At 45.0% G+C, this 26,282-nt stretch overlaps 1 protein-coding gene, 1 non-coding gene and 1 pseudogene across 2 annotated transcripts in view; 1 reads left to right on the top strand and 2 right to left on the bottom strand.

The window, feature by feature from the left end:
* Positions 1-405: 405 nt before the first annotated feature.
* Positions 406-26,282, top strand: part of SLC39A11 (solute carrier family 39 member 11) — a 470,492-nt gene continuing 444,615 nt past the window's right edge. The window contains exons 1-2 of the mRNA XM_058284643.2: positions 406-502; positions 1,891-1,972. The gene's annotated coding sequence lies outside the window, so the exon portion shown is untranslated. The remainder of the gene's footprint in view (positions 503-1,890; positions 1,973-26,282) is intronic.
* On the bottom strand, positions 422-1,430 carry LOC101446846 (RNA-binding motif protein, X chromosome-like; annotated as a pseudogene).
* Positions 14,808-14,942, bottom strand: LOC111764130 (U4 spliceosomal RNA). Its single transcript, XR_002796818.1, has one exon. It is a non-coding gene; the product is annotated as a U4 spliceosomal RNA (small nuclear RNA).

Genomic DNA, 26,282 nt, shown 5'->3' with positions numbered 1-26,282 from the left:
TTAGGTAGTTATGACAACAGTTTCCAATTTTTGTTTGTTTCTTTGAACAGGGGTTTTAGTCCATACGTTCGTTTGTTTTTAGTATCTGCTTCTGCCCCCCCTCCCCCACGGCCACCCCCTCTTGGTGCTCCTAGACTTGAACTGCTGTAGGAGTCATGTGGAAGAGGCTATCCCTTTCCATAGAAGGGAAAGCTGCTTTCTTGTCTGCCAACCCCATCTCCATGATCTGAGCAGAGATCCCTTTGGCTGCTTGAGTAACTGTCTCAACTTCCACCATATCTGTCACATGAGCTGCTGCAGTTGTCATAGCGACAGATTCCACCACAAGATGGCGGGCCCTCGTGTGGGCGGAGCACTATGTAACGTACCATAACGCTCTTGTGAATCTCTGTAGGACTCTCCTCCTGATGATTGGAATAGTCTAGGTCACAGCTGCAGCTGTCTCTATCACTGTGGCCTCTCGATGGACAGTCATCCCTGAACTGGAGTGACCATCATCACAGTATGTATCATCTCTTGGTGGTGGTACATCATCTCATGTAACAAGAAAACTTGGGTAATCTCTGCTTGGATAGCTGTCTTTAGTAGAATATCTGTCATCTCTTGGGGTCAAATAAACATCTCTAGGAGAGGGCAGGGGTCTCCTTGGTGGTGGGCTTCCATAACTGTCTCTTTCATGTGATACAGGGGCTCTCCCCCCACCCCACTGCAACTGAGAACTGGTCCTGAGGGGGCAGGTCTTCTAGGAGAAGGACTCCCACTGGAAGTGGTCCCCTGGAAGACCTCATGTTAGGACCCATGGAAGAGCCACCACCAGCCATGTGCTGTCCATGAGAGGGAGGTGCCCTAGTTCCTCCACTTCCTCCTCTTCTGCCTCTCAGACCTCCAGGAGGGCCCCTGCTTCTTGGAGGTAGAGGTCTACCACTATCAAATGATGGCTTAGTGGCTCGTTGCACATTGATGTCTTTTCCATCCAAGGGCTTTCCATTCCTGTCTCTGGCTGCATCCTTGGCATCTGCTGGGCTTTCAGAGGTGACAAAGCAAAAACTCTTGGTTTGTTGGGTTCGTGGTCTTTCATCAAGAGTAATTCTAGGGGGAAGAGGTGTGGCTCAAGTGGTTGAGTGCCTGCCTCCCACATGGGAGGTTCCTGGTTCATGTCCCATGTACCTTCTGGAAAAAAACAAAAACAAACAGCAAGCAAAACCAATGGAAAAAAACAACTCATGGAAGCCAATGTGGTTCAGTGCTTGAATGCCGGCTTCTCACATACAAGGTCCCGGGTTCGATCCCTGGCCCCAGGACTTAGGGAAAAAAAAGAGTGCTTTCACTCTTTGTCCATGTTTGCCAAATACTGCTTCAAGGGCTTTCTCATTTGTTTCTGTATTGAGCCCTCCAATGAAGCGCTTTCCTGGATGATCTACTTCAACCATTCTTCCCCCTGGAGTTGGAGAGGTGAGGACGGTTTCAAGCTTCCAGGAGCTCGCGGACAGGCACCTCCCAGCGGCTCAGCAGGCGTGAGGGCTGTTGGGTGGGTTCGGAGGACAAGTGGGGGAAGCCGCTAGCACAACCTTTTTCTTCCTTTTATTTGGGGCTGTGAAGCACAATTCCTGGGCTTTGTTTCTAGCCCACTGAGACACTGAGCTCTTCTGGACACTTGGAGTCAAGGCTCTCCTAACAGAGGAGAGAAAGAATGTTGCAGGACCCTAATCTGACCTGACCGAGGGGGCAACTGGGGAGATGGGACTGGACCTTAAACTGTGTGGGTTTTACCTACACGTATAAAAATTTTAACCATAGTTTACCAGAATATGGATGGTTCTAAAATTAGACCCATTCCCAATATATGAGGATTTGATACCAGTGAGTTTCTTTTAACCATTGTGTTTTCAGCTCTGAAGAGAACTTAGAAAGAGGAGTTCCGAAAATGGTCGGACAGCTTTGGCAACACTGCGTGCACATTTAGTGTTCCAAGGTGAGCACTTTTTGAAATAGCCAATATGCAATTTGATGTATTGTTCTGATGACAAATACAATGACAAAATAATCAAAACTGACACTGTGATGATGCTTCTGGAGACTGGATTTATACCTGCTCCTCCTCGATAGTCCCCTCTCTTCCTTCCTTCCTTCCTTCCTTCTTCATTCACTCAATAAATAAAACAGTGTATCAGAGAAGAGGGGAGAAAAATTGTTTTCTAACCTCTGTGATCAAAGTCCAGACTCTTCTCTCGGAAGGGAACTCAGAAGCCCTTAACTGAAGCTCACTCCTTAGCAGTGCTCCTGAAGGGTGCAGGGCCCTAACTGCTTTTATGTGCCCCACCTCTGTGACTCTCTCAGAAACCAGATGTTTTTTTTGCCGTCTCTTATATGCCACTCAGGAAAGAAGCGAAAAGCGTTGCCATCTCTCAAACTGTCTTTGTTCTGCTTTTTGGTAGCTTGCCACTAAACTGGCAGTCTCTCAGCAATTAGCGGTGCCCGAGATAATGAGCAGTTAAGGATTTCTTTTGGCGGGGAGAAGACAGGCAACACTGTTGGCTTGAGAAGATGGAGGTTGCCCGAGGGGCCGGAATTGCTCATCCTGGTTAATTTCTCCTAAATTCTATCATTCTCTATAATTTAAGGTCCAGATAGCAAAATATATGCTGATATCATATGCGGATATTTAGTACAAGCTTGAAGAAGGATTTAACTGGTGAAATCTTTTTATTTTTAATCTAATTTTACTTTTATCAAATTATGTGTGTCCATGGCTTAAAAAGTCAATGGTTGGATTAGGCTTATAATGAAAAACAGCAGACTCCTGCTCCATCCTTCTCCATTTCTGATGTGCTCCCTAAGGGCAACCGCTTTCAGTTCTTTCTGCTATTTCTTCTCTTTACCTTCTTGTTTATAAATGACATATTTGAACTTCTGTTTTTGATGTTTTCTGTTTGAGTGTCATTGACTTCCTACTATGAAAGTCCCCCCACTCATCATTTATACAATGAATTTGCCTTACTCCCTCCCCTCTGAAATGGTTATCCTTTTTATCAAATCAGGGGGAAGTATTTACATGAAAATAGTATGTCAAATACTATTCTCTGCTGGCCCTTCTTTTCTTATACAGCCTTTTATTTTCCCTAGAATTAATAACTCTTTTTTAAAAAATTGCTTAGTTTTCAATCAATAATTCAACCTTAAATTCTGACAGTTGAAAATCTTCTCTTAATTTATTCATCTTTTTGGTTTCATTTCTAGTTTGGAGGATTCCTTCTTGGATCCCTCTACGCTTTGGCTCCAGTCTGGACCAGTTGTCCTTTACATCTGCTGCCCAGCTCTCATCCCAGAACTTCCTTTCACCATCATCCTGGGGATTTTCTTCCTTGCTTTCCAATGTTAGTTTTTGTTTCTCCTCTCTCTGCATCTGGCTTACTTCCTGGTTTTGGTGGAGCATCTTTTCTAGGATCTTCCTGAGAAAGGGTGTGTGGTGGCCAGTCTCCAGGACAGTCCCCAATCATCCCCACCTCCTGGTATTCACCCCTTGTGTGTCCCCCCCCAAACCGTCTGTGTGACCAATAGAATATGATGGAAATGATGGCACGTCACTTCAGAGTTTAGGTTATAGAAGACGCTGCAGTTAGTCTTGGTACCTTCTCTGGTTTGCTCTCTCTTCTCTCCTTGGATCATTCCCTTTGGGGATCACCAGGTCCCATGCCACAAGCAGTCCTAATTGGTGAGAAACTGAAGCCTCCAGCCAACAGCTGCATAGGTGAGCCTGGAGAAGATCCTGCAGTCCCAGTGGAGTCTCAGTTCCTGCTCACACCTTGACTGTAGCCTCCTGAGAGACCCTGAGCTAGAACCACCCAGCAAAGCCACTCCCCAATTCCTGACGCTCAGAAATCACGATGAGATAATAGATATCTATTGTTTTAATCCACAAAATTTTAGGGTCATTTATTATGCAGCAATAGATAACTAATACATGGTGCGACACAGGTAATGTTTTCAATACCTTGCATATCTGAAAATGTCTTTATTTTATCTTTATTTTGGGGTTGATATGACTGTATATAGATTTCAGTTCTATAGTTGCAAATAGTCTTCCCCTAGAATTTCGAAGGCATTTGTCCATTGTGTCCTGATTTCCAGCGTGGATGTTGATGTGTCTAATGCCTTTATTTTCCCACACCATCCCCAATTTTGCATTCCTTTTGAATCTTCCCTTCATCACAGGTGTTATGAAATTTTATAAGACCATGGTGTGAATCACTTTTTTCTTTTTTCATTTGTTGTGCTTGGCATTTAGTGGGCCCTTTTAATTTGCAAACTCATGTTTTGAAAGATGTTATGTTAGTTTTTTTAAAAATTCCTCCCTCTGTTTTTTTCTCTCTGGTATTCCTTTTATTCAGACAGATCCCTTCTCTTATTTCCTTGGCTTTTCTCTTTATCTTCCATCTCTTTGTTATTTTTATTTTACTCTCTGGATGATCTTTTATCTTATAAACCTTCTATTGAAGTTTAAAACCTCAACTATTGGATTTTTCTTTAATAAGAGCTCTTTCTACTCTTTAAACATTCCCTTTTCATAGCCCTCTGTTCTTGTTTCATGGATGCAATATTTTATCTGGTGTCTCTAGGGATTTTATTTATTTAGTTTTCTTCTGCTTCTTTAATTCCCTTATGTTATTATTTGTTTGTTTTTTATTTATATTCCATTTATTTTTGTCTCTTACAGCTTTCTGCAGATGTCCTTGGTATTCTTGGATTGATTTTATTTATATATTTATACACCACTAAATAACATATTGGAAACTCTTCATACACAGGTGTGACTATTGACTGGTGGCTTCACTGTAGATTGTCAATTAGAGACCAAGTCACTTGGTTGGGGAACTTCCTTAATGTAAGTAACTTTAAATTGTTTTTATTAGGTCTTTCAGCTTCCCCAGAATCCCCTAGTCTGGCTCTTGGGGGTTTTATGAGTCTGGTTACCGTTTTTAGTGCAAAGTAGGACAAGATATTTTCAGTTTCACTGTTGAGTCTGTAGATGTTCATCTGATTTCCCTGTTTTCAGAGTTGTACCACATCCCATTCTTCCAGTGGACCTGGGTCCCCAAATCCAGATATTGACTTTTTAAATTGGTGTGGGAGAGTCTGTACCATGTGGGAGAGTGGATTTAAGGATCTAACTACTTTTTTTTTTTAAAGATTTATTTTTCCCCTCTCCCCACCCCCATGGTTTTGTGCTCGCTGTCTGTTCTCTGTGCCCATTTGTTGTGTGTGTTCTTCTGTGTCTGCTTGTCTTTTCTTTAGGGGGCACCAGGAACCAATCCTGGGACCTTCCCGAGTGGGAGAGAGGCACTCAATCTCTTGCGCCACCTCAGCTCCCTGGTCTGCTCCATCTCTTATTGTCTCTCCTCTGTGTCTCTTTTTGTTCCATCATCTGCATGGGCTAGAACTCCATGTGGGTCAGCACTCCCCCACTAGTCAGCACTCCTGTGTGGGCCAGCTCTCTGCTTGGGCCAGCTCACCATGCAAGCCAGCTTTCCTTCACCAGGAGGCCCCAGGAGTCAAACTCTGGACCTCCCGTATGGTAGATGGGAGCCCAATTGCTTGAGCCACATCCACTTCCTTAACTACTTCTTTTTTTTTTCCTTCTTTATTTTCTTTTAAATGCAAAAAATATGAGGTCCCCCTATACCCCCCACCTCACCCACCCCATCCCTCACACATCAACAATCTCTTCCATCATCGTGGCACATCCACTGCACCTGGCAAATACATTCTGGAGCACCGCTGTACCACATGGACATTGTTTTCTACTCTCTCCCCCAGTCCACCCAGTGGGCCACGGCAGGACACACAACATCCAGCATCTGTCCCTGCAGCACCACCCAGGACAACCCCAAATCCTGAAAATGCCCCCATACCATATCTCTTCTTCCATCTCCCTACCATCAGCAGCCACCGTGGTCACCCTCTCCACATCACTACTACAATTTCTTCCCTTGCTAATCACAACAGTTCCCCAGCAGAACACCAGTAAGTCCACTCTAATCCATACTCTATTCTTCCATCCTGTGGACCCTGGGATGGTTATGTCCAGTCCCCCCCTAAATCAAGAAGGGGCTTATTTTCCACATGGATGATGGATGCAATTCTCCTGCTTGCAGCTGTAGGCACTCTTGGCTCCCTGGTGTGGTGGTTGACCCTCTTCACCTCCCTGTCAGCTGGCCAGGGTAAGTCCAACAAATCAGAGGGTAGGAGCCACAAGTCAGCTGAGGCCCAGGGCCTGGCCATCACATGGACAGTCCAGAGATTCAGGTCTCCTGAGTATACACCAACTCAAACACCAACCACAGGTCCGGTAAAAGAAACAGAAGAAGTATGTGTAGAAAGGTCAGATCTGAGTTCAACTCCATCACACTCAGAAACACAAACTTGAAAGTAGGGCCAGCTGACATGGTCCTGAACTCCAGAGCCATCTGCCATGACCATAGAACCTGTGGGTCTCTGCAGCCCTCAGGAGAACCAGCACCTGGGTTTCCATCTACCTTGGCTATCTCTGGTACCCTGCTGAGGTGTACATAAGCATTGTTCCTCTGATGATCTCCTGACTCTGTTTTTGAGACTCATAGCCATATAAACTCACTTTTCATTTCCACTTTCCCCTTTTATCCAAAGTGAAAAAGCAGTTTTTAACACCTGATATTACATATAGGCTGAGATATTCTGCCAATCTGAGTTGACCCCTTAATTCAAGGTCTTTTTCTAGTTACTTCATCAGCTGGTGCTTGGTAGTAATCCCTCGGTGCAAGGGAGGCTCATCCCTGGGAGTCATGTCCCATGCTGGGAGGAAGGCAATGCATCTACCTGCTGAGTTTGGCTTAGAGGGTGACCACATTTGAGCAACACAGAGGTTCTCAGGAGGTAACTCTTAGGCACCCCACAACTCTAGGCCTAGTTCATATTTTAGGCATCCCTAACTACTTCTTATAAAGTCATTCAACCATCCTTCTCTTCTCAAACCTCCAGTTCCTGGATCTTTCTGGAGTTGGGAAGCTTGGATTGCTTTTCTTTTACCCATTCAGGTTTAAATTTCAACTTTTTCTATATGGCAGAGTCAGTTTCCCCTTTGGCCACTTTCTAACTTCCAAAATTTTGTTGACCTTTTCTTGTTTGTTGTCATTTTTTCTCTTGACAAGCTTTTGCTATTTTTGGAGGAGTTTGGAAGAGAGTAGAAAACTACATGTTCTTAATTTCCCATGTTTAGCAAGATGTATTAGGTAGTCTGAGCTTGAATTTTTTGTTTGGCTTTGGTTTATTTTGTGTGTATGAGAATGTTTTTGGTTTTTGTTTATCATTTTTTTTAACCAGCTAAGTATTATTATTTGATTAGTTTTAGGTCAGGTCATTACTTAGTCCCCATCCAAGGGATGACTCGGTGCCTCCTCTGTAACTCACATTTAGTAGTGGTAGGGATGATGGTTGCTGAAGATCCAGTCCAGAGCTGAAGCTGAATATGGTGCCTATCTTTACAATCTGGACTGGTTTAGCCTCTGCTGAACATAAATCTCTGCTTGGGAATTGGGACTAGGACTAGAAAAATGGAGTGGAAATGTAATTCCTTTTTGTTAGGGTACTACACGAGGCAGCTCATTATCAGTTGGTCTTTCAGGAACAAATGATGCAACTGACCACTTACCACTTCTTGAAATTCTACCTGCCTTAGACCTTCCTTCTAGATTACCATCTTCTCCTGTTTTCTTTCCCCTGCCTCTCTCATTCCTCCCCTGTCCATCTATTCACTTAACCAACATCTGTTGAACACCTGCTTTTTGAGTAAGGCAAAGCAGATGAACACAAACACATCATTCACAATATATGCACAAAGGGGTGGCCTCAAACCTAGAGTGAGGTAGCCTGGGTTAGAGGCCTGATATAGGCACAGAGGTGGTCCCTCCTATTAAAGGATTACTAAGAGAAGAGGAGATTTTAGAATAGAGAAGGAGTTACAAATGCTCTGAGCAGAAGCAGAAACATATGAAAAGGACCAGAGCCAAAGAAGACCCTGGTAACAATCAAGAAGTCATTTTGATTGGAACATAGGGTAAAAGCTGAGGCAAGAGATGAGGCTAAAGAGGAAGGCAGTGACTGTGTTATGTCATGTTAAGGATTTTGGATTTTATGCTGAAGGAAATGGGAGAAATTTGAGGATTTTTGCAGGAGTATGGCATGATCCATTTCTCCTTTCATGAAGATAGCTGGCTTGAGTATGGAAGAATGGATCAAAGATGGATGACACTGGTCCCAATTAAAAGGGTACTGGAGTAATATGGAGAGTAGTAGCAGTTGTAAAACAAAGGCTATAAATTTGATAGTTTTAAGAAGGGACAATCTGGAGGACCTAGTGAGTTTATTGGATTTTGGGGAGGAGGGAACAGGAGTGGCGTAGGGAGATGAGGATTCCCAGATTTCTGATCAGTAAGTAGATGGGTGGTGGTACCACCTACTGTAAGAGGAATGAATATAAGAGAAGAGAACATTGGAGGCAGAAGATGATATGTTCCATTTTGGTTATACTGAGATTCCTATGGCACGGCTAAGAGGAAGTGCCTAGTATATAGTTTGATCTCTAAGTTTAGAGATGTTGGGAGAAAAAACTGAGCTAGTCATTTCAATTTGGGAGTTATGATCTAAAGGTGAGAGTTGGAAGTGAGGGAGTAAATGAGGCAACCCAGCATGAAGGTGCGGGTGAGAAGAAGAGAATGGGGGATCCCAACATTTAAGAGGTGGGTTCCTCTAAGAGACTGAGAGAAAGGAAGAGTGGGAGAGTGGCAGGGAGGGGACCACAATTTCTGTGCTTGGTGTCAAGAAGAGAGAGTTTCACAGGGAGGGATCTGGGAGGAGGTTTAAGGGAGAGAAGAACCCAAAGGTGAACACTGGATTTGATATCCATGAAGTCACTGGTGACTTGGGAGGTGGTGAGGGCAGAAGACAGATGGCCGTGTGTGGAGGAGGGAGGTGGTGGGAGAGCCAGCAAGTGTAGTCAGCCCTCTCAGCAGCTTGGTTGAAAGGAGGAGGGGACAGAGATGGTTAGAGGAAAGCATAGGATTGAAGAGAGTTTTTTTAAGCATGGCAAATATTTTATATATGTAAAGAAAAAGAGGTGAGAGAGATAGAAAGAGAGACTGAAGAGATGGCGTGGATTGGACAGAAAGCGGAGCTCCTTTTGCCTTATTTCTGGAGAAGCTTGTCCATATGGAATTTACCACAGGCATTAGCAGGTGTGAGTGGGTTTGGGGGGGTGGTGGTGGGGAAGGGTGGAGCAGGGCGATTTTGAGACATTTTTGTCTAACAATTATCCACGCCACAAACACTTTTTGAGTACTGAATCTGTTCCAGACACTGTGCTTCTTGCTGGGGCCAGGAAGATGAAAAACAGAACCTAAGCCTTTAAAGATCTTGCTGTCTTGTGGGTCAGACAGGTAGGGGAATGTGCAGAATGCTGGGGGAAACTTGCTTCTGCCTGGAGGGGAGACAGGGTTAGGAAGCCTTCACCAGGTGACTCCGGGGTTCACCATGGATGCAGGTCTGAAAAGATGAGAAAGAACTTCCTAGGTAGATAAAAGGAGATGGGCATGCTTGGCAGTGAGATTTAACCATGAATATTCATTAAGCACTTAAACATATTAAGCACTGTGCTAGGTGCACAGATACAGAGATGGTCACAAATTCAGATAAGATCTACTTTCACAGAGCGAGTGGTATACAACATCCAGTGTCGGAGACACGCAGGTGGTTCGATGTAATGTGCTAAGTGTTGTGATAGAGCACAGAGGAGGGAGGGCTCCAGGTATCAAATCCCAGACAGAAGAGTGGACGTTCCTTGGGGGACAAGAATGTTATTTGATGCAGAAGGAACATAGAATGAGCAGGCAAGGCTCACCAAAGTCAAGGGCTACAGGGCCCCAGGGGCCCTTTTGGTGTTAACTGGAGGGTTAGAGTTTCTTGTGCACGCAGTCTCTGAGTCATGAGATTCGGATTCACTAAGGAGCTTCCTAAGAATGTCAATTCCTGGCCCCGTACAAATAATTATGGATCTGGAATCCCTGGAGAAGGGGCTTGAAAGTCTGGATTTTTGCAAGCTTCCTAGGTGATACCTGCTCACTAAAGTTCCAGACTATTTCTGTTCATGGAGAGTCCAGGAAGGATTGCGGGTAATTATGGGGTAATGTAATTAGCTTGTGCCTAAAAACAATCATCCTACAGGACACCAAATATTCTGCAGGGAATTAAAAAAAAACACACACAACAAAAACCAAAAACAAGATGGAGGGAGAAAACTGTAGATTAAAAATGTCTGAAAAGACATATCAACCAATTGCAATGTGTGGCCCTTATTTCATACTGACAAAAAAAAATGACATTTATGATAGACTTAGAAATTTTAGCACTGGCCTTTTGAGGATATTGAGGGATTATTGTAAATATTTTTTGGTGTGATAATAGTATCATGGTTAGGTTTTTAAAACATCTTTATACTTGAGGCAAACATACTAAAATACGGGTTTAAGGATCTGTCTGGATTTACTTTAAAACAACAAAGGTGGGGAGAGAATAGGGATGTTGATGGGGCAGAATAGGCCAGGGTTGATATTTGGGGGGCTGGATGTGATAAGTACACAATATTTATTATACTGTTCTGCTAATCTTGCATAACTTTGAGACACTGCATGATAAAGGGTTAACATAGCACAAAATACATGAGAAGAGTAAAACAAATTTCCTTCTGATGCAAGAGTGAAGGCTTGGACTTGAATGAGGAAATCTTAGAGTAACGATGCATCTGTTAGAGGCTACATATATGGGCCAGAAGAGAGATGATGAGCACCTGAACAAAATCTCTGGGGATGGACACAGGGGACAGATTAGAGGTGTTTGGAAGAAAGAATTCCTATGACCTGCAGAAAAGGTGGGTCAGAGTGGTTGGAAGAAAGTCATACTTGTGCCTGGGTGACAGTGTAGCAGATGGTGGTGCCATTCATTCCTCTGGCTGTGGAAGAGGCTCAGAGTTAGCAAGGGTGAAATAAGTTTTGGGTACGTTGAATGTGAGCTGCTTATTTAGGGGCACATTTTTATGGGGTCGCTGGAAAGATGGGTCTGGAGGTCAAGAGTGAGGCCAGACCTGGAAGGACAGATTTGGGAGTCCCACACCTGAAGACAGTGGTTGAAATCTTGGATGGATTTAGGATTACACCACCTGTAGGTGGGTATTAAGATGAGATTTGACATGGAACTTGAAAGAAAAGCAAAATTTAGGGGGTAGGTGGAGAAACGTTCAATACCTGGGAAAAATAGAAAAATGGGGTAGGGGGAGGCCTGGAGAGGAGGTAATTACAGACACCAATGGGGAAATTAATTCAAGGAGCAAGTGCCAACAGGGACACGTTGACAAATGAGCAATAAATTATTATTATTGAATTTTGCCATTTGGAATCTTTGTTGGCAAGGCCAGATTTAGTGGGGAGGGAGGAAGCCACTTAGAAAGTGGATGAAGTGAGGAAGAAGAGTGGTGCAGGTTGGCTATGCTTTTAGGAATTGATTGTAAAGAGAAGAATTGAAAGAAGGCAATTGCTGGAGGAAGATGTTGTTGTATGGGAAGTTTGTTTTAAACAGATAGGAACACTTGAATCCTGAGGGAAGTTTTCTGTAGAGAAGGGAAGTCGAGTGTGTCCGTGGGGTCCTTCGGGAGGCTGGCTCTGCGCTGGAGTTAGGAGTACAGTGTCTTTACTGGCGGGATGTTGAGTAATGACTGTGAAGAATAAAAGAGGGAGGAAGGAAAGCCTTCAGACTGGAGTGTGGATCTGACAAAGTCTCAGTCAGCTTAGAGGGGAACTCTGGAACAATGATTACCTTTAGAGGAGTCATACCCATTGGGCAGAAGTGGCCAGATCAGCTGGCTCAGATCTGGGGGTCTGTGTGGGGGGTGGGGTGCTGTCAGAGAAAAGTGGCCTCAGCTGGAAAGCTGAGAAAGAGCCCCAAGGTGCAGACAGCTATTTTCTTAGTGAAGCAATTGAAGCATCAATTGGCCAAGGGCTAGGACAGTTTAGTAGAGGGACCCAAACTCCAGGGGTATGCAGCAGTGAGGAACCTCTAGGAGATCACAAACAGCTCACGTCCAGGGCACAGCAGGGGTTGGATGTGTGAACCTTGGTGCCACCATCTGCAAAGTTATGTGCTTTTCTCTAGTAGCACTGAGCCTGGGGTAGAAATGAAGACATCACTGAAAAACATCTCCTGCCCAGAGGCCTTTCTGGGTTCTGTTACATACAGAGGAGAATCTAAGCTTCTTGGCGTGGCATATAAAGCCTGTATGAGCCTGGCTCCATCTCACCTTTCTACCCTTCCAGCAGGCAGGCCTGAACTCAATGAAGTCCGTGGTAGGCAAGATTCAAGCTCTTCCCTGTAGGGCTCTGGGGCCTCCTGCAAACCCGAGGGTGGCAGGGTGCCCGTGCCTGGGTCCTGATCAAAATAGCAAGCAGGCCCAGCTGCCCAGAGCACCCAGGCCTTAGGGGCCCAGAAAGAGGTTGGACTGGGGTGAGAGACAAAGTCCTTGGCAGAGTCTGTGTAGGGGAGATGAAGGCTAGTGGGTGCTAGGTCCCAGGAACAGCAGGAGACCCACCTTCCCAGACCGGATCCGATTCAGCAGCTCTCCCCAAGCCCCGCCTTCCCCCTCGTGTGCTGGGGTATGAAGGGAAGAATTGCATTACCACCTCACACCAGCCCTGCTGAGGTTCTCGTCGTGGAAGAGCTGGTCAAGAAGAAAAGCTGGAGGGAAGCGGACTTGGCCCAATGGATAGGGCGCCACCTACCACATGGGAGGGTTGCGGTTCAAACCCCGGGCCTCCTTGACCCGTGTGGAGCTGGCCCATGCGAAGTGCTGATGCGCTCAAGGAGTGCCGTGCCACGCAGGGGTGTCCTCCGCCACGCAGGGGTGTCCCCCGCGTAGGGAAGCCCCATGCGCAAGGAGTGCGCCCCATAAGGAGAGCCGCCCAGCGCGAAAGAAAGTGCAGCCTGCCCAGGAATGGCACCGCCCACACAGAGAGCTGACACAACAAGATGACGCAACAAAAAGAAACACAGATTCCCAGTGCTGCTGATAAGAATAGAAGCAGTCACAGAAGAACACACAGTGAATGAACTCAGAGAGCAGACAACTGTGAGGGGTGGGGGAAATGGGAGAGGGGAAAAAAATCTAAAAAAAAAAAAAAGAAAGAAAAGCTGGAGAGCCCAGAAGTCCACAGGAGCAAAGACAGTGGCTGTGGTCCAGAGACAGTCACCAGCAGCGTGACAGAGATCTGTGGGCAGTGGGGCGACAGCAGAGCGATAGAGCAAGAGCAGGGCAGGCCTCAGGGGCTGCTCTGGTGAAATGTCAGGTAATTCCCCCTCCCCCTCGGGGGCCCTAGAGGAAAGGTGACCTTACTCGGGATCCATCCCCTTTGGGCCCCTGGGGACATTTGCATTGCTCTCTAGAATATTTTTGGGAGAAGAAATCCCAGGTGAAGACTGACTATTTCACTGGGCAAGGGTTCAGAACCTTGGTACTTGCGTTTTAAGTATCAGTGCCACACATTTCACCTCCACAAGCACTCTGCGCGGTTTACAGGTGAGGAAACTGAGGCTCGGATGGGCTATTGCTTTGCCTGAAGTTACCCGGTTTGAAAGCGACAGAGCCAGGTCTGTCTGTCCCCAAGCCTGGGAGCCCGCGCCCACTCCAGGTCTCCAGGAAGCCTTCCTGCCCTGCCCGCCTCGGCCCCCTCGCGGCAGATGTGCACCCCGCCTTTATACAGGGGTCCTTCACCGTGTCTGCTCCTTGTCTGTTGTTACCTTTCCTCTGGTTCTCAGACATTAGTGGGTATAAGAATGGCCTGGGAAACTGGCCCGAGCTCGGATGTTCTGAGTCAGTGGATAGGGCAGGCCTGGGCATCTGCATTTGAACAAGCTCCCAGGGAATTTCTCAGAGGTCAGCCACACACAGTTGGCATGAATAGAGGAGCCAGTTTGCAGCAGTTGCTATCCATCATTCAGCCCCATTCCTCCCTTCTATACTCTTGCCACCCTAGCAGGGGATTGAGGCTTTGGGCCTTTTTTTTTTTTGCCTGGTGGAGGTGAGCAGGGTAGAGGAGGTGGGAAGAATGGGTCTTGTTTCCTTGGCACTCACGTCGTTTTGAGCGATGTCTTGCTTTTTCTCCTTCCAGTCCCCACTCCCTTCCAGCCCCATTCTTCTGATGACCTTGCTCATGCTCACAGGAGCTCGTCTCTTCTTTCTTTTAATAACAAATTTAAGTGTTTAAGTATTTTTAAAAATTATCAACGAGTTGCATGCTCAATGATGATAACCTGGAAAATGCAGAAATGCAAAGAACTAACACCTAAACACAAACACTGGGTAATCCTCTTGCTCAGACCTAACCTCTAAAAAAATTGTGTATGGCCTTCTGGTCTTTTCTATGCATGGTTGTAGCTTCATATAAACCCATCTTCTTCTTCCAAGCACCTCCAGCAGCTCAGCCACCCCAGCCTCCCCCACGCTCCATAGTGTCCCACGTGCTTTGGGGAATTCAGACCCAGCTGGGTAGTGTACCAGCTGGCCTGCTCCCTTACCTACTCCCTGGCTCCACAGGCATCACTGTCTTCGGGTGACACATTGCAAGCTGATTATGACACTGACAGTCGCTAATACTCTTTCTTGTCGTCTCTTCCTCCTACCCAAGGACTAGGGATGGTGTCTCCTAAGCTAATATTTTTTTTTTTTTCTTATTCAGTCTGCATAGAGACTGTTAAAAATTGCCAGTTATATTTCAAGTTGTCATGGTGGGGTATTGGGAAAAGTTTTCAATTAGCAATAATTGCCCCTTGGATAAACCTCATTGGCTACAATGCTGCCACTGCGCAAAGCTCTATATTAATATTTTAAAACATTGGCATAGCAAATAAAACAAAGACCTTGATTCCCATGACAATTTAAAATTAAACAGCTCTGCAGGGGATTATTTGTCCCTCTCTTCCCCATCAGAGGTGTCTTCTGGAAGTTTACAGGCAAGCTGCTGTGTCCAACCTCTGATTAAAGAGCAGAGGCTGGCATCCAGTCCCTGCAACCCTTCCTCTGATGTTGCCAATGACATCCAAAAATAGTGGCTGGAGAGAGTTATGGTTTTATTTGGGACTAATAAACATGAACTGCTTCAGAACCAAGAACAAATCCTGTTTCCATGCAAATGTAGTTTGTAATAAAAATCTGCCAGGGCAGCAGTACAGGGACTGCTCTCCCAGCAAATTGCTCCCTTCGAAAGAACATTTTTCAAAGTTATCCCAGGAGTGATCAAAGCAACAGCAGCTGTTGCAAAGGTTCCCCTCTAAAGGCTTTGGGTGTGTGGCCATTTCTGTTTAATTAAGAAGCAACAGGGAGGCAGGAAGCAGAGTTTAAATATTGTAAAATATAAGGCCAGACAGTAGCCCTTTGGCTTTCTCGAGTTGTAGGCAAAGTCATGTAGAATTAAATTTATTTTTTATTTTATTTTTATTTTTAAAAAGATTTATTTGTTTATTTCTCTCCCCTTCCCCCCACACCCCCCGGTTGTCTGTTCTCTGTGTCTGTTTGCTGCGTCTTCTTTGTCCGCTTCTGTTGTTGTCAGTGGCACGGGAATCTGTGTCTTTTTGTTGCATCACCTTGTTGTGTCAGCTCTCCGTGTGTGTGGCACCATTCCAGGGCAGGCTGCACTTTCTTTCGCGCTGGGTGGCTCTCCTTACGGGGCGCACTCCTTCCACGTGGGGCTTCCCTACGCAGGGGACACCCCTGTGTGGCACGGCACTCCGTGCGCACATCAGCACTGCCCGTGGGCCAGCTCCACATGGGTCATTTAATGGTTCTGCCAGAATTGGCAGAAAGAGTACTTTGCGGATGCTCAACTCTGAAGCTCGCAGAGCTTGGGTGAAAGAGGAGGAAGATAATGGCACTTTTGGTACAGAATCCCACATAATCTTCAAAGCAACCCAGGGAGCTATCTTCCTGGGGTAAATGAGGAGAGCAGTTTGCACCCAGGTCCTCCACGATTGTCTGTTGTCACCTTGCTGCTCATTGGTGTGTGCTGGCTTAAGGTCTGGCAGTGATTTAAGTATAATTGGAGTCACTTTGACTTTGAAACCCAAGCTCTTTTTCCATGCTCTTGCTCCCTTTCCTTGGTCACTAAAGGAGGCCCAGCATCCCCTGGAGACAGAACTGAGTTTCCATAAAGCAGAACTAAAACAGGACAAGGATCCTCAGGGGCTCTGAGAGGCTGGAGGAGGATGTGGCCCTGGCAGAGGAGGTGACGCTTTGTGGGGAGAAGGCAAGCAGATGGTCTAGGGGCCATTTCCACTTCCAGACCAGCTGTCACTAGGAAACTATGTCCTAGGCCAGAACAGGAGCCAAAGAGAGGAGGGGAGGGAAATTCAGAAACCCAGACCATCATCGGTTTTCCTACTTCTCCTGCCTTGACCCCCAGACCACTGTGGTCTTCATAGCTTGTGGACAACCAGCCAGAGCTTCCCAAATCAACCATGGGTTGGCTTGCTGGGTGCTGAGGTTTGCACGTCTGGTTGGTGAGTTGTTTGCCTGCACCCCTAGGGCCCACTGAGGGGTCATCTATGTGAGGCTGCTGTTTGCATATGCTGGCTCTGGGCAGGTATCTGGTCAGCAGGTGATTGCTGAACCCAGAGACATGGCCTGCCTGACAGCAGCATTTCTGGGCAACACTGGACGAGTTTCCCACAGATGTGGCTTCAGCCTTTGAGCTCCTTGCAAAGCCGCCTCTCTGCCCAGCCGGCTGCAGGAGCATTTCTGTGCCAGATCAGAGATACTGCAACTCCACTCCTAAAACTGATCCCAGGAGATATGGTCAAAAGCAGTTTGGTTGAGAGGACAATTGTTTTCTCCAATCATTGTATGTGATATTTGTGGTATGGGATTGAGTCGGTAATTGTGGTATTTCCCAATATTTGACATACCTTTTAAAAAAGAATTTTTGTCTTTTTGAATTTTTTTCTTTTGGGGGGTGACTTCTTCCCTATTTTAAAATTTCTGATGTTTTTTTCCCAAAAACTTCCTGCTGTGTGTTATTTAATAGTTAAATTTAGAGTCTACCTTGATATCCAAGCCTTGAAGATATGTACCATTTCCACAAAGATGAAAGCATGGGCAAGGATCTGAAATAATACCAGTGTTTCTGGAAGTGTGTGCTAAAGGCTTACCGTGCCTACTGCATTTAATCCACACAACAACCCTAGGAGGGAGGGGATGTTGAGGTCAGTGGAGAAACTGAGGTCAGAGAGGTCAAGGGATTTGCCCAAAGTCTTGAGCTGGGATTTGATTGCTGTTTAACCCTAGAATCTATGCTTAAAGCTACTGTCCTCAAATTAATGCTTCTTAGCACTGGGTGGTAGGATTACAGGCATTTTTATATTCATCTTGTCAGTATTTTCTTATTTTGTTGTGAAGCATGCATTGCTTTTGCAATAGGCAAAAAAAAAAAAATCAAAAGTAGAGAGAAAATACTAAGATCTAAAAATCTGAGTTTAATTGGTGGGGAGTAGTTAAAAAATTTCAAATACACTTCCATCCACTTCCATCCAGTTATTCTTGCTTTGCTGTTTTGGCAATGCTTTCATCAACTTTTAAAATTTGTGAAGATTTTATAACAATCAAGTATGTGTTTATAGCTTATATTTGGTATACCATGTTACTTTGTAATCCCCCCTAATTCATTTTAACTAGTTGGTATACATTAAGGTTGTCTCTTAACTTTAGCTATTCTGTACACAGAACTGGAAATAATTGATTGGAAATAAATAAGAAGTAAAAAACACAAAATAGAAAAAAATAAAATCACAAGGTAGAAAAAGATTACAGACAAAAATAAAGGGTTACAGAACCACTTCGGGTATTCCAGAATTACCATTACTCTGGGAAAACAAGGCACTGGGGCAGTCGTTTTGATCAGATTACCGTCTTGACCAAGTTTCATTTAGTCCTGTTGCCTCGTAGTAGACATTTGTCTTTTTGGTTGCCCAGCATGAAAACCATCTTCTTCCCATACGGGGAATTTCCTGCCTTAGGAGACAAAGCTCACCTGCTGGAATAAGGGGGTATTCAATGTCCTAGCCCCCTTGCAACTAGGGCATGGTTGTGTGGGCTGGGATAAGCTAATCATATGTACCCATATCATATGTATCTTTAAATGAGAAACTGGTGATGGAAAGAAGTGGACTGTGCAGAATCCATGCAGTGAGGGTGGTGGCAGCAGCCATGGTTACGTCCAGGTTCCAGAAGGCACAGAGGCAGTGGTCTTGGAAAGGGTGGCTGGGGTCGGGCAGGCCGGTGCCGCAGGCTGCGGCATCTCCATCCCGAGGATTGTGGAAGGGTGTAATTTTGGGACTGCACCTGGCTGTTTTGCGTCTTTGTATGGTTATTTTTTCCCTCCTGAAGGTTCTGTGAGCTGCTCAATAACCATTTAGTAAATTTTATTTCTGTTTAAATAAGTCAGAGTTAGCTTCTATTATGTGTAACTAAAAACTCTGATGGATGCACACCTCCTACCATTTATTTCCATGTATTTAACCATGTTTGCCTTTAATCCAATAGTGTCTTCCTATAATAAAATGAGAGTAGGGTCAAGAAAGGCATTTGGGATTCCGTTTTTCAGAAGTTTTGAGCTTTTAAAAACAATATGAGGTATTTGCATGATTTATAATTCCTGAGTGATTTAAGCTTACAGTTGTACTGAAGTCATTGACTAGCATTTCTACAAGGACCTTGATTCATTTAGCTGAATACATTGGGTCATATATTGAGTTTCACAGGCCCATGAAGGGTTAGGATGAAAATGTTACATGCGAGTCATATATTTTGTCATCTCCCCGCGTGATGGTACATTTACACAGGAGTAGGCGTTTTGTGATGACGTCTTTTGATTTTCCATGTGGCTGCGATTCTAGCCTGCTTTGTCCAATGGCATGTTGTACGTCAGCCTTGTACCACCATTGAAAGCTCAGCATCTGGGGGATATCCAAGCATGAGAAAGTATTCTTTCTCCAACTGCCTTCCTCTTCCTTACAAATGCATAAAACCTCATGCAGGTGAGGATTTCGTGAGTTTTCCAACCATGTGTTTTATTGGGGTGTTATGTGCCATTAGTGAATGGGGGCAGTTCTCGGGCCAGAATCAAGAATGCACTCCCCTACATCGCACCACCCTTCTATTACCCTTTCTCTCTTCTTTTAAATATTTTAGTTCTGGTAGTATTACTTGATGTTCAGTGGTCTTCCTGCCTCATCTGTAAACATCTTGATTTCCTGAGCCCATGGCCCACATCCACGAGAAATGGTTCTTCTGGGCTCAGTAACTGCTGGTGTTTTGGTATCGCCTGCCTGGCAGCCCCACCACTAGTTAAAGTCTTTGGATGAAGAGTGAGTTTCAGAACCCTCCACGCCTCTCCCTGGGCGTCAGGTGGCGCAGCCTGCAGAGTCCTCTCCTGATCTCACTCTGGCCATGGGCTTTCAGCAGATGGCACAGCTCTGCAAGGAGCTGCCATGGTGGGGGAGGGAGCAGCCCTGCTTTCAGATACTTTAAATATTGGGCATTCTCCATAAGACTGTATGTGAAAAAAAGGGTTGCTTGACCGAATAAAAAGAAAACTGAAAACCACTGTTCTAAATGAAGGGTTGACAACCTGCGGTCCACCAGTGTGTGTCAAGGCACCACAAATCCCCCTAAATCGATCTACAAAATTGGGATGAAGATATGCGTTTGCATTTTTCTGGGGAGAATGTCATACTTTTTGCAGCGATCTCTAACTCAGGAAGTTGAAGAGCCATTACTGTAGCCAGACCGTGCCTCCTTTTGCGTTTTGACCCTGACGAGGACGCTATGTCTTCTTATGGGGTACTACACCTGCTTCTTTGGAGTTCCACCCCCTCCAGCTGCTTCTGCGTTCCCTGCTGCCTCCCTGCCTAGCAGTGGGTCAGGGGTGCCCCGGGAGGACAGATCCTCATCACATCAGCTTCAGTCATACATGATTAAGAAGGCGAATTTGCCAAGGGGGGTTAAGGGAGCTAAACAATTCTATTAACATGTAAAACCAATTATACGTGCTTTTGCGTTATCCACAGCTTGGAATTTTCCATGCTGTTGCCCACACCATTGGGAATTGGCTGCGCTAAGATGTAGAACAGCAGGAAACACATACCTGGGAACAGGGAACTTGTCAGCTCTGGAGTAAGGAGTGAAGTGCCATGCCCTCTCCGAGAGCAGGACATGGTTTTCTTTCTCTAGAGCAGAGGTCGGCTCGCTTTTTCTCCAAAGAATCAGGTGGTAACTCTTTTTGGCTCTGTGGGCCATCAAGTCTTTGTCGCAACTCCTCAACACCCCCGTTGCAGCAAAAGCAGCCAGAGAAATAACATAGCATGACCGTGGCTGTGCTCCAGGAAAACTTTCTTCACAAAATCAGGCAGGGGCGGCTTTGGTCTGCAGGGTGTAGTATGCCCTGACTTTATCTTGTTAACAACTGTTGTTTCATAAGCCTGTGTCGATGGTCCCTCGGCACCTCCATCCAGCTCCGTAACGTTTTTCCAATCTGTGTGGATGGGTTCCTGGAGACAGGAAACGGAGCCCAGCTCTCTTCACAGGCATTGGCATGCCAAAGCCTCACCCTCTGGGAGAGTTGCCCTCACAACCAGGCAGCAGGCTCTCAGGGGGCAATTTCCCTCTTACAGGCCCATTTATGACCAAAAATTAAAGATGTATGATTATCCATTCATCTGTACATGTATCTATCTATAGTTTTTATTTTAAAAAGGAAAATAAACTTACATAGCTTTGTATATATAGTTTCATCCATCCATTTCATTCATTTCATCCATGCATGGGGTACAACATTGGGCCAGACAAATCCCTGCCCTACTGGACATCTTGTTGGGGAGATGGCCTATAAGCAAATAGGAATATCATTTTTCCAGAGAAATAAGAAAAGAGTTTCATTTAGCTAATAAAGTTGCCTACGTTTTGGGGAAAAAAACACAGAAATGAATGTTGAGGCTTCCAGGATGGAAATGGAAAGAGTGCCCACCTCCCAGTGCTTCCCAGGTCAGGCAGATGCTTCTGCAGACACCCACAGTTGGAGCTTAATTTGTGTGCCCACTGCTCACAGACTTTGCAGTGTAGAGGTCATTCAGCTCCCTGTGATTGTAAGAATCAGCGATGTGACCAGAACCCAGGGCTGGGATATCCAGGTCAGTCCTCCGACCACGGCCCTGTGTCCTGTTGTTTCACTTCCAATCCCTTCCCAACTGGCTGGGCCTGGGTTCAGCAGGGTCTGAGCACTGGCACTCTCTCTCATGCATTCTTTTTAAGAAGTACTGGAGATTGAATCCAGAACTTTGTACATGGGAAGCAGGGCTCTCCAATGAGAGTTGGTTTTTTTGTTTGTTTATTAGGAGGTACCTGGGATGGAACCTGGGACCTCATACATGGGAAGCAGGCGTTCAACCCCTTGGGCTACATCTGCTCCCCACTCCTGTGCATTCTGATTCTTGAAAAGTCCCTGCCCTCCTCACATACAACCATAAGCCACCTGCTTCCAAGGAGAAGCCACTTATCAACCATTGTGGGGTCTCCTTATTGCAGCCTTGCTCTGGTATCTCATTCAGTCCTCTGGCGATGGTCCCAATTCCCCCTGCTGTTCTTAAGAAAGCTGGACATAGGACCAGGCCATTCTTAAGGGTGGGGAATACAGGGGTGGGACCCGGCCCCTGTAAGGACTCCGGGAGGTGCTTTGGCATTGGGGCAGTGATTGGTAGTACAGCCCAGGAGGGGTGGACAGGGAGCTTGTGGAAACCCCTTCTCCAGGAGGAAAGCATACCCTCCCCATTGGTGGAAGAAGCTCCCAGTGGATCCTCTAGGGCAGGGAAGAGGTACTTGCCCTGGGCCCTGGGATCCAAGAGATTCTAGAATCCTCTCATCATGTGGTAGAGAAAAGTCCAATATCTTCAGTTCTGAGGGAATCTCTTTTCAGATGTGTTCACACTTCAGGGTGAGTGATTTGTGAAACTCCAAAATTCTCCATCTGGTAATATACAGCAGGGCCATCCCTGGTAGGATTATACACAAGCAAGAAAGAGAATGGGAGGGAGAAAAGAATGAGGTATACAGAGTATAGGAGGAGATATAAAGAAAAGAAACTAACACCCATGGTGCATGGGTCCTGCCTCCCAGGGACCAGCATCCCGTTTATCTTCCTCTGCCTTTGACCTTGAGGAACTGAACTTACCCTAGCATTTAAGCATCTCCAGCACTTAGCAAAGAGCCAGATATATGGTAGATGCTCAGTAGTGAATGAATTAATGTAAATGAGTGGTACCTCCCATTGGCATGAGGCGAGAATGGGGCATGCAGATCTTACCAAACCACCACCTGACCCAGACCTTTGGGATTTTTCTTTCCCTGAGATAGCAAATCACTTGTTGGGCTTCCACATCCAAGTAGTACTGTTACCTCTGTTCGAAACAGGAGTAAAACAAAATGTCAACTGGTAGTTTGGGTTCAATTCTGGAAATAGTCATATTTTCTGCCCAGGTCACCTTGACTTCAGGTTCTCAATCATCTGCTTGATGGGGTTTGTGAGAACTCTGCATTCACTTACTAGTTTAATGAACAAACTAGATGGTGGCTTTCCAGGGCAGAGCTACTTTGATTTCTCCGTGTTCCTTGGGCATAATTTACCACTGGGGAACATCTGCATTATCTGATTTATTCCTTTGAAGCATTTCATTTTTACTGATTGCTACTTAAAGGTCATTTCCAAGTAAACATGGAATAAAAGGTCACCATACCCAGCTGAAAAAGCATCTTCAAGCAGCTTTGGTTATGCTCAATTCTGAGGCTGACCTCCTTGCCAGTAGAGCCTATTCTTTTAGTTGCACATGACTGTTTTGCTTTTCTTCTCGGCTCTGGATTTGGGGGTGGGGTTTAGCAATTGGATGGCAATAGATGCAAATCTCATTGTAAATCTTTTTATGGAAGTGTGGGCTAAAGTGTAGGGGGCAGAAGATGAGGATTGAGTCATTTTCCAGACATCACCAAGTGGGTGATCCAAGCTCTGGCCAGCATTGCTGAACAACTGTGCTCATGTCCCTGATGGGTTAGAGGCCTAGAGACTTGTGGATGAAACTGTGGACTTGCAGAGCAGGATTTGGGAAGAACACAGAAAGAGATATTATGGTCAAAGGTTAGGAAAGTCCACCTTTGTCTGTGTTTTCCAAATAGTGAAGAAGAGAAAACACTGTAAATCAAAGCTTGCTAATTGACTGCCAGTCCCAGGATGTGTTCATTGAACAGATTACACCCGAGATGGTTTGCATGGCCTTAGAGGAGACTTGAGCTGCCAAGAATGCTGCATGGGAGTAATCTCTTTTGTTTACTCCATGGGGTTTGTTGGCTGGGGGATGTGGCAGGTGCTGTGAACATCTGGATTTTAATAAGACATTCACCACATGTGTCTTGCCTCTGACACTTGGGCAAGCTTGGGTGGATTTGAGTTCTGCTCAGAGGGGCAACATCCAGGTTAGGTGCAGGAAGGTATTTGCACATAAAGATGGTTCATCAGGATAAGAAAAAAAAAAAAAGAGTTGGGGTCAGGAGAATCAAAAGGATTAGGAAGGAAGACAAAGAGAACTTCTAGGAAGATGGCAGACTAGAAAGACATGGGACTCTCTTCTCTCCCAGCAAAATCGCTAGAGGACAGGCAGAAACAGCCTGGAAAAAATTCTTCTAGGGTTTAGGACACAAGGGGAAGGATGGACACTGCCCAGGAGAGAGAGGAACAAAGGAAAAGAATTTGGACAGCAAAACTGTGAGTTAAAAATGGCAACTGCAACTGCCAGCACCCTCCCCACACCTTAGCCACTTTGAATCCTTAGGCCTCGGAGGCCAGCGACTACATGCAAAGGGGCCCCAGGGATCCACCTTTCCAGGAAAGGGGAGAGAGAGGACACAGCCTAAGGCGACTCGGCTTTTGCCCGGTGTATTTGGTCTGCTGTGTCCTACTAGCTCTTCCAGGCTGGGTGGGGCCACCCCATTGCTTGCCTTGGGAGCCAGCTCCCGACTAAAGAGATCTGGGACTAAAGACACTGGAACCTCTCAGTCTCTCTCTATTGACCAAGACTGGTTTTTGAGGACACAGAGGGGAGTGGAATTATTTCTTACGTGGGAAAATGGAGGGGGTTGTCAGCAAAGGTTGAGAACTGCCTCTGAGAAAATTTAAATTACAGGGTCTTTAGCGTCCAGGCAGGATCCTCTAGCACACTGATGCAGCCCCTGTCGCGGTTAACACACTCAGACCAGGCATTGAACTGAGAGGGCTGACAAAGATTGCCATCTTCCAGCAGACCAAAGAAGTGCGTGTGAGAAAATTAAAAGTAAATAAGAGAGGCTTTTTCCCACCTTTACAACCTCCCTCCCCAAGGCCCTAGGAAGTATCTGCAACCCATTACCAGCAGAGCCTAGATCTGAGCAACTGACAAGGACAATCCTAAAGACCCAGAATAGGTTGAACCACAAATCAAAGAACAGCAGTAACAAACAGCCTACGGCCACTAAATCCCTACAAAAGAGAGAGAAACTGAGCATCTGAGTAAACTCACCATCCTAATCAGATGCCTAGACATCAGCAAAAAAATTGTAAGCCATACTAAGAAAATGGAAGAAATGATCCAAGAAAAAGAATATATCGAAGCCCCAGAAGAGACGCAGGATTTAAGACAGCTAATCCATGAGATGCACACAAATTTCCAAAATCAAATTAATGAGTTGAAAGTCAATATGGCTAAAGAGATAAATGACATCAAGAAGACATTAAGTGAGCACAAAGAAGAATTTGAAAACCTGAATAGAAGAGTAACAGAGCTCATGGGAATGAAAGACATGCTAGGTGAGATAAAAAAACACATTATAGGCATAAAATAGCAGACTCAAAATGTTAGAGGAAAGAATAAGTGATACTAAGGACAGAACAGCTAAAATTGAAGAGAAAAGACCAGAGAGAGAAAAGAATGGAAAAAATTGAACAGGGAATCAGGGAGTTGAATGACAAAATGAAACACAGCAACATACATGTCATGGGAGTTCCAGAGGCAGAAGAGAAGGGAAAAGGGGCAGAAAGAGTATTTGAGGAAATAATAGTTGAAAATTTCCCAACTCTCATGAAAGAAATGAACCTACATGTCCAAGAAGTACAGTATATCCCAATCAGAGTACATCTAAATAGACCTACTCCAAGACATATACTATTCTGAATGTCAAACATCAAAGATAAAGAAAAAATTCTGAGAGCAGTGAGGAGGAAGCAAGCCATCATATACAACAGCTGCCCAGTAAGACTTAGTGTGAATTTCTCATCAGAAACCATACAGGCAAGAAGACAGCAATATGATGCAATTAAGATACTGAAAGAGAAAAACTGCCAGCCAAGAATACTTTATCCAGCAAAATTGTCCTTCAACTATGAAGATGAGTTTAAAATATTGACAAACAAACAGAAGCTAAGAGTTCATTAAAAAGAATCCATCTTTGCAGGAAATATTAAAGGAAGCCTTAGAGCCTGAAAGAAAAAGACAAGAGAGAAAGGCTTGGAAGAGAATCTAGATGAGAGAATAGCAGAAAGGATAACTAAAGGAATAAAAAGACAAAAATAAGGTCTGATCTATGAAAACCAAAGAATAAAATGATAGAAATAAATAATGCATTTACAGTAATATGATTGAATGTGAATGGATTGCACTCCCCAATCAAAAGATACAGGCTGACAGATGGATAAAAAAAATAAGCCACCATATGCTGCCTACAAGAGACTCACCTTAGACCCAGGGATACAAACCGACCGAATGTGAAAGGTTGGATAAAGATATTCCATGCAAACAGTAACCAAAAGAAGAGCAGGGGTAGCTATACTATTATTGTACAAAACAGACTTTACATGCAAAAAAATTATAAGGGATATGGAAGGCCATTATATATTAATAAAAAGGACAATCCACTAGGAAGAAAAAACAGTCAGAAATATCTATGTAGCTAACCAGGGTGCCCCAAAATGCATGAGGCAAATCTTGGCAAAACTGAGTGGAGAAACAGACATCTCTACACTAATCATTGGAGACTTCAGCACACTACTCACATCATTAGATAGAACAACTAGACAGAAGATCAACCAGGA

Source organism: Dasypus novemcinctus, chromosome 21 (assembly GCF_030445035.2).
Source record: "Dasypus novemcinctus isolate mDasNov1 chromosome 21, mDasNov1.1.hap2, whole genome shotgun sequence".
Classification (NCBI taxonomy): Eukaryota; Metazoa; Chordata; class Mammalia; order Cingulata; family Dasypodidae; genus Dasypus; species Dasypus novemcinctus.
The sequence above is the reverse complement of the archived record's forward strand: the minus strand, read 5'-3'. Positions and strand labels throughout refer to the sequence as shown.